Source organism: Populus nigra, chromosome 13, assembly GCF_951802175.1.
Source record: "Populus nigra chromosome 13, ddPopNigr1.1, whole genome shotgun sequence".
Lineage (NCBI taxonomy): Eukaryota > Viridiplantae > Streptophyta > Magnoliopsida > Malpighiales > Salicaceae > Populus > Populus nigra.
In genome coordinates this window covers 9,765,232-9,774,966 of record NC_084864.1, presented here as the reverse complement: position 1 = coordinate 9,774,966, position 9,735 = coordinate 9,765,232, and positions in this window count along the sequence as shown.

Sequence of the window (9,735 nt, the reverse complement as noted above, 5' to 3'; positions counted from 1 at the left end):
TAAGCTGTATATTATGAGTGCTTAGTCTTAATCTAAATACAAATAAAGTATATATAGGTCAAACACTTCCCACCTTGGGGGTACTGTATCATTTATGTTCCATGGATTTGAGAAAAAAAAAAACCTCGAGAACCATGTTAACTAGCGCCTTGTTAAAAAATAAGGGCATGTTTTTTTTAAAGGTAAAAAAATAAAGTATATATAGGTTAAACTGAAAATACTATTCTACCCTTAATAAATAAGACTACATAAAATATTATTTAACATCTCCCCTCAAACTCACGATGCGGCAGCTACAAGCATCAAGAGTTTGCCAACCAGAAAACAAAAACGAGAGAAGGAATGCGCCTTGGTAAAAAATCTGTAATATGCAAGGAAGAAGGAACAAAAGGCAAAGCAATGGTGTCATGCTTAAGATGATGATGAGTAAGATGACAATCGATCTCAATGTGCTTAGTTCGCTCATGAAAAATCGAGTTGTGAGCAATCTGAATAGAACTCTGGTTGTCACAATACATAGGAGTAAGATGAGAAAAGGAAACTCTCATATCAACAAGTAACCAATGTCACTAAACAATCTCTTTGGTAGTAGATGTCATGTCACAATATTCTACTTCGGTGGATGATTGAGAAACAATAGATTGTTTCTTGCTCTTCCAAGAAACAAGAGAATCACCTAAAAAGATACAGAACTCGGTAACAGACTTGCGATCTGTGGGATCACTACCATGATCAGCATCAGAGTATGCACGCAACTCCAAGGAAGAGGTGGATGAAAGTAAAAAACTCTTAAAAACTATACTCCGAAGATATCACAAAATACGAAGAACAACTGCCCAATGAACAGCAGTAGTAGGAGAAGCAACAAATTGACTAAAACATGAACAACATATGCAATATCTGGATGATTAATGGTGAGATATACCAAACTCCTAATAATAATGCGGTATAAAATAGGATCTATCAAAGATAAACCATTAGAAGAAGAGTACTTTGCGTTAACCTCAATAGGAGTATCTAGAATCTTGTTATCAGTAAGTCTAGCCTGCTCAAGAATATCTGCAACATATTTTGACTAAGAAAGAAGGTAACCTCTAGGTAAGTATGCTACCTCAATACCCAGGAAATATTGAAGATAACCCAAATCCTTCATTTCAAATCATCTAGCCAACTCTGTCTTCAAAACTGAAATACTATCAATGCCATCACCAGTAATAATCATGTCATTAACATATAAAGACAGAATGATAAGACCTGCATCAGTGCACTTAATAAAAGAGCAGAATCATGACTGCTAGAAACAAAGCCAAGAGATGAGATCACAATAGAGAATTTCTCAAACCAAGCATAGGGTGCTTGTTTGAGACCATATAATGTTTTCTTAAGCTTACAAACATATCCAGAGTCATGTGAAATACTAGGAGGGGGTGCCATATAAACTTCTTCTTGAAGATCTCCATTCAAGAAGGTATTTTTAACATCAAGCTCAGAAATATGCCACTGATGAATCAAAGCTACAGGAATAAGAGTACAAATACTAGTCATTTTTGCAACCAGGGCAAATGTCTCCTCATAGTCCATACCATACTGTTGAGAGTATCCTTTTGCAACCAGCCTAGCTTTGTATCGCTCAATAGACTTATCAGAATTAGTCTTGATCTTATATACCCAACGACAACAAACAACACTCTTACCAGGAGGTAGAGGAACCAGATCCCAAGTATTTGTCTTATGCAAAGCAGAAAGTTCCTCATCCATAGCTTGCTGTCAAAGCGGATCAAGAATTGTCTTTTTATAGGAGGGCTCAGAGAGACAATGAATAGAAGCTAAAAAGAAAGTAAATGATGAAGGATAAAGAATAAGCAAAATTTGGTAGTTTTGTGGATTTATGAATGTGGATGGACTGGCGTGGAGGTGGATCCACAATCTCAAATGAAGCTTGAGGGGTTATAGATGAGAATATAGCTTCAAGTGTGCCAGAGAGTAAAGTACCAGTACTGTCGCACGTCTCAAAAAATCCGCGCGGCGTTGGCTGGCGATTTTTCGTTGTTCGTTTTGATTGGTTCGTTGGGAGTCGCCACCTAGTAATTTATTGTGGGCTACTAGGAAACCTGATGTACTGGTCTTGTCAGAGATTCATGGGAAAGGGACTGGTTGTGGTTAGGGAAGGTATTAGCACCCCTAACGCACCCTACCTGAGATAAGCTGCTTCGTGGACTTGATGTGTTTTTTTTAAAAAATAAAATTTTAGCCCAATTCTAAGGCTTTGATAAATCAGTTATTAGTTCCCAAAATATATGTAGATACATGTTCTACATTTTCATGGAAAATACAACATGATTTTATCTATCCTTTAGATATTTGTGCATATAAATTAAAATATTAAATTCATTTTTTTTCTTTTGATTCAATAACATACATGAAAAAAATACACAAACACACACATCTCTTTCTCTATTATTCTTTTCTTTTTCTTTTCTTTTCTTTTCCTTCTTTGTTCTTTTTGTACATCACATTACAAAAATTATAAAAAATTAAACACTAAACAAAAATTACATTACAAATTTAAAAATTACAAAATAGTCCTTAAACTCCATAAATTGCAGGGAAGCCCTTCTGCCACCGCAGGAACAGTGCCAAGGAAGTTTTCGGGGCACATGAACAGTAGCGGCGCGTGAACCCACGCGCCGCCGCGAAAGAACCAGACAGCAGGGTAGATCGGAAACGTCTTCTTCCCTTCTTCCTCGCCGGCAGTGACCTGCACTAACAGCAAAATCCCAACAACCAGTTGATTTTAATTATTCTTTCCTTTTGTTTTTTTCGGATCTGCTTTAGTTTTCCTTCTTAGATCAGTCCTGTTTCTCTGCCTTCTCTTCTACATACCTCACGGCTACTGTCGTCCGTGGCTGTTGAAGCTGCGGTGGAGATGAGGGTGGTTGTCCGGTCAGTGGTGAAGAGCTGGAGACGAGGAAAGGGACGGCGTCTGTGGGTGCTGCTGTTGCTGGGTTCTTTGGTGGGAGGAGGCTGCGAAGGGGACTCCTGCTGGGAAGGTGAGGACGGCGTCTCCCAAGCTGGTGGTGGAGGGGATCGACTGCTGCTGTGTGACTTGGTGGAGGCCGGCGTTGATGGATATCGAAGGAGAAGAAGGCGCCGCTGAGGGGAAGCCTTCGGTGCTGACAGGGGGTTTCTTTCGGGTTGTGAAGTGAGGAGATCGGGGAAGACCAAAAGGCAGTGTGGGTTGTTGTGGCTTATGCAGGGGAGAAGATGGAGAGCTGAAATGGCAGGGGCTCTCCGGTTCCTGGTTTGGCTTCAAAGGGAGGGGAGAGTGTGCGGCTGCTGTGGTCTTGAAGAAGAAGCTGAGTCCGGTCCTTCTTTGGGGAAGGAGGATGAGCGGCTGTGTGGGGAAAAAAGTTTCCGACCGGGGGGCTGCTGGAGACGATGGGGGGAGGCAGCTGGAAGTGAAATGTAATGGTTTTTTACCTTTTGGGTGGCTGCAGGGGGCTAAGTGAGGCTTGTGTGCCAGGGGAAGGAAGAGGGACAGGAGACCGTGGGTCTCTGCCCATTGCTCTGCCTCCAAGAAGCCAAAAATGGAAAAAAAATTCCCCCTTAAGATGTAGCTGGAGATAACAAGAAATAGGGGTTCTTTCCTGGGGCAGGGCCTCTGTTGTCGGCTGGAAACAAGGCAAAGAAGTGGGGGGCTGAGTTCCTGATTTTCAGCCGAAAGAGAGGAATCAAATGGTCTTGGGCCAGGGGGAGCGGCTGGTTTCGGGTGAAGAGAAAGTTTTTTTTTTATTATTATTATTTTTTGTTGCCTCCCCCTCCAATATTCAAAATTCTTGTATAGGCAAAATATTGTTTGGGCCTTAAAATTGGTCCCTCAACTCTCCTTTTTTTTGTAAATTTGATTTTTCTTATTTTTTTTTTGTATTTTTAAAAACGAGCAATATCAACGTCGACTCAATGAGGAAAATCAATGATTTTAAAATTAACGCGTTAAAAGTTGAACGCGTTCGAAAGACCTTTGAAAATTTAAATTCTTTTTAGATGACGCTGCAAATGCTAAAAACGATGCAAATGTATTAAAAATGTATTATTTTTATTTTCAATGTTTTTCACTATATTTGAATTTTTTTGAAAATTTATCAAAACATTGGTAAAAAATTGGGTAGCAACAAGTACATGCAAAGTTATAAGTACAAATTGATCGAACATGGGGAGAGGTATCATTACCAGAATCCTCAAAAAAAGAATCTATACGAATAAGATCAGATTTAGTCAGGCTATGAGTAGTGGATGGAATCGAAAAGAAAAGTATATGCTCAAGGAAGACAACATGACGAGACACATAAAGTTTCTGAGTTATTGGATCAAAACAACGATACTCCCTTTTACCTTCACCATAACCTAGAAAGACACAAATAGCGGATTGAGAGGATAACTTACTACGTTCTACATGAGGACAAAGAACAAAACAAGTATAACCAAAGACTCTAAATGAGGAATAATTAGGGACATACCTATATAACTTTTCAAAAGGAGATAAACCCGAACTATGAGAAGATGAAATTGTATTAATCAAACTTACAGCAGTAAGAACAGTTTCTCCCCAAAACTCACTAGGAACAAAAGCAGACAATAAGAGAGAACGAGCAGTTTCGATAATGTGCCTATGTTTTCTTTCAGCAACTTCATTTTACTCAGGAGTATATATACATGAAGTTTTGTGGATGGTTCCATCTAAGGCAAGCAATTGGAAAAATTTAGTAGAGGTGTATTCTTCACCTAAATCACACTTAAAGCATTTGATCACAATAGAATGTTGAATTTTGATAAGAGCTCGAAAATTTGCATATATCTCAAAGAATTCAAAATGATATTTTATTAATTAAACCCAACAATAACAAGTACGATCATCAATAAAAGAGACATAATATCGAGACCCTCCTTTTGTGGCAATAAGAGAAGGTTCCCATACATTAGAATGAATGAAATCAAATGGTGAAGAAGAAACAGAAATACTTCGATTAAAAGGTAAAGCATAAAATTTTGCCAGTTTACATCCACTACAATCAGAAATGTCACAAGTTTTCAAATTTCCTAAAGCTCCTGTGGATGCAAAAAATCTCAAATGAGAAGACGAAACATGAGCTAGACATGAATGCCATAAATAAAAACTAGAAGATGAAAGACTCATACGAAAGGAAGACAAATCAATAGTAATAGTAACAACGACAACAGTAGCAACTAGCACTTTTAATTCATCCAAAATATATAGTCCATTCTCCCTACAGCCTGTCCCAATCAACTTCTGAGACTGCAGATCCTGTACACAACAAAAAGAACCATAAAACATGACTAAATAATCACCAAAATCATATATTTGACTAATAGACGCAAGACTCATTTTGAGTTTTGGAATAAGATAAACATTAAGGAGAGATAAGTGAGGTGTGACAATAGAACCAACACCTGCTAAGGGCATAGGAGTGCCATCAGCAGTCATAACAGGAATAGAGGACAAAGGGGATACAGAGGTAAAAGATAAGGAATCTAGAGACATATAATGGGAAGCACCAGAATCCAAGACCTATTCAGAGTGTGACATACCTAAGGAACTATGAGGTAACTAGCCTATGGAAGAAGAAACGAACATTGCTTGTGGCTACAAGGATAGAAACTTTTGAAATTGCTTAGCCAAAGTATTTGGATCGGTAATAGAGCCTGGGGAAGCTACTGCTTCAATATTGTGGTGTGGTGGTTTATAACCATGAGGTGGTCTATGAGCATTGAATTGTGACTGATTACCAGGTTTCCAAGCTTGATTCTGCTATCTCAACTTAGGACACTGAGCCTTCCAATGACCTTTCTACTTACATAAACTACACTCATCGAAGCCAACCCTTGTGCAAGGCTTATTCTGATGATTAAAGAATGGCTTAAAAGGTACTGCTAGTACAGAAGGATTTGAAGCAAAAAGAATTTCCTTTTCAGAATAACACTGAAGACGTATTTCTTCAGCCAATAACTCGGTGACAACAGAGTCAACAAAAGGCAATGGAGAACGATGCAGAATTGAACCTCTAAGTCCTTCGAAATCACTGCGAAGTGTTATTAAAAACTGTACCAATCATTGCTGCTCTCTACACTTAATATAGGCATCACATGCCTTTAATTCTACCGATTCTGTAAGAGCCAATTAATCCCAAAGATCTGTCATAGCAGAATAAAACTCTTGAATACTTATATTCTTCTGATGAAGAGCTCGTACGTCATTCTCTAATTGATACTGTTTTGCAAAATTTGATTGTGTGAATAACCTTTGCAGATGATCCCAAACCTCTTTTGTTGTCTCATACTTCGCCAACTACGTATCTATTGAATGCTCAACAGAATTGTTGATCCAAGTAATGATCTTTGCATTATTTGCTTCTCATGTATCTATCAAAACAACATCCCCCTCCTCAATATTCTTAGGTATCATATAAGATCCACTAACATACCCCCACATCTTCTTACCCTTAAGGAAATTTTTCATTACATAACTTCAATACAAATAGTTCTTCCCATCCAACCTCACACTTACAGACTAAAACGAATCATCTCTTTCAATAGTCATAATCAACAATCATAGAGAACTAGAATGCAAAAGCAACAGAAAACAAAACACCAAAATGCAGAAACTAAACAAATATCTTCTTGATGAAATACCAAAATAATTACAGAAACTAAACGCAAATACCAAATTGTAAAAACTGAAAGGAAGATGAAATACCAAATTTTGCAAAAGCGGAAGACAAAATATCACTCCAAAAAATTTAAGCCTCGTTCCATAAAACCGGCTCTGATACCATGTTAAAATAATTAAGATCAAACACAAAAATGAGGCTAGAATACTGAATAATATGTATATTATGAGTGCTTAGTCTTAACCTAAATACAAATAAAGTATATATAGGTTAAACTGAAAGTACTATTCTACTCTTAATAAATAAGACTACATAAATATTATTTAACAATTCTAACAGAATCTATGTCTAAATACCGATAAAGTAATCCATTAGTATTATACAAAATTCTAGTTGTGGTTAGACTCAAGACATAAATAACTTACTCGAGCAAATAATTACAAATTAAATATGTAAGTTAAAATACTTTTTTTTCTTTTTTCTTGATTTGGATAACTAAACTCACATGTTATATGATTTTTGTATGCATTATTATTATGTGATTGGTGAACTTTTCAATTCAATTTTGTTAAATAACAAGTTAAAACTAATGTAGAAAAATTATATCTTCATTTCGAGAAGTTCGTTCCACGTACACGCACCAAGTAGATTTTGGATTGAAGTCCACGAGTTCAAATTCAAAATTGTTAACCCTTATATATGATCAAAACCATGTAAAGTAAGACAAATACACTCACATATAACCTTCAAGTCAACAGTCCCAAAGAGTCTTGTCGAACTTGATATTTAACATAAATATTTGTTTATGAGATGACAACCTCCCTCCTTTTCATATGATAATTGAGAAATATTATTGATGAAAGTTAGCCATTTAAATGGTGGATAAGAAAGAAAAATAAAGTGAGTTCAAAGGAAAGCAGTAGAGCCTAGGAGAAGAAAAGGGTAGAAATTTACAGTAGTAAAAAAATCTATCAAAGACCACGAGCATGCATAGCTAGACTATTTGCGAATTCTACCTGTAATTTTTCTCATTTCTTCTGTAACCAAAATTTTCTTTCACAACTCTTTAACCAAGCTAACAGTCGATGAAGAGTTAGAGAAAAGCTGTATTAATTTGATTAATGATCAGTGATTCTTGGTTAACCAAACGCTTCAAGCAATGCCAAATGAGAAAAGATTCCTTTTTTTTCTCTCTATAATCTATCATTTATCAATGTTGGTCATTGAAACAGTAGTTGGTCTATAGTCTTTGGAACACACTAAAGGAACCCCATCATGAAAGAAACTTTGTCTATAATTTCCAAGCAAAGTAGCACTGGAGAATAAGATGACATACCGATTCTGTCTCACACAAATGGACATGAAGCTTACTCTAATGATAGAAGGTGTAGGTTGATAGATGATTTAAAACCGCTAACCATTTAAAAAACATGTATATGCTTGGAATAATTTCCTTGAAATTCCAGTGTACTTTATTTTCATTTAATTCCTCAAACCAACATCCAGTGGTTTCAGCCATGCATATGACAAATGAATTAGACATTTATCCGTATAAAATTGGTTGATCTGTTAAATTAAGTTCTTTTTCGGATTGACCTAATGGAATAATGTTGAGTATATTCTGAATGAGAAAATATACAAGGTCATCTTCTGTCGGTGTACATACATGCAGGCTGAAACGTAACCATGGATGTGCGAGGACGACAGGCTCTGTACAGTACGTATAGATGGCTTGTTAGGAAGCTCTCTCTCTCTTGTAAAATCAATTTCGGCACACCATGTTTAGTGTGGAGGAGTAGTTTAGTGCTTAAACACAGCCCCTGATCTTCGATTTCGTAGTGATACATTTTTGCCTAGTCTATAAATGGCTACGCGTCTCTGTCGATGTTCCCTTCCTTTCTACGATCTTTGATTTTTCTTTTTTCTTTTTTGCGATCTTTCAGTAGTTTCAGTAGTTAAGATTTCATTTCATCTAATTAATGGGTAGTTACGAGATTTTTCTTCAAATCATTAATTTCCAATTGACATGATTTGATTTGAACTAAAATGATACATCAATTGATTAATTTCCAATTGACATGATTTGATTTGAACTAAAATAATGCATCTATGATAGCTTTTGTGGTTGTGGTTTAAAAAAAAATGTTTTATAAAAAATGCTTCTAGTTGAAGTTGGTTTGATCATAAAATATATGTTTGGTTAAAACTGTGGTTGAAATTGAAATTGAACAAAAACTAATTTAATGTGTTTGATTAAGGGAACGTTTGGTACTGCGTTTGTACCTGTGTTTCGTCAAAATTTGAAATTTTTTTTTTTGCTAAAAGCGAGTGCGGTTTGTACTTTTTGGATCGTTTTGATGTGCTGATGTCAAAAATGATTTTTAAAAAATAAAAAAACATCATTGGCATGCATTTCGGCACGAAAAGCTATTTGAAAAGCACCCGCAACCACACTGCCAAACACGCTTTAAGAATGCTTTTCAAATTACGGTTATAAAATAATTAAAAAAGACATATATTAATATTGATGGTTTTTAATTGAAATATTATAGATTTAACTACTGTTATTATATCATGAAATAAACAATACTTTATATAAAGTATTTTTTATTGTTACATTAAACTATCTGCAATTCCATCACATACAAAATTTATCTGATAATGACTACAGTTTCCATGGCTTCCTGAGCGTGCAACAACATCAGGTAAAATATCATCAGGAACAAAATTAGGATTGCGATCAAATTTTACAAATACTACGCCATCATGTCATCTCCTTCTAATATAATTATGTAGTGTCATTGAATAATGTTAAATACTATTTTTTTGAATAAAACATAATATTTAAGAATTTTTTGGAATTTTATTTTATTTTACTGGTTTGAACCCAGTCCAATGCATTTAGATTTAGGTCGGACTCATTCCGGCCCATGAACAGTGGAGACGCTCTCCACTGTTTTGCAAAATGAACAGTGAAGAGTGAATTAATTCACTCTCCACTATTCACATGCAAAGTGAAAAGTGGAGACGGGGAAATGCAGTAGAAAAA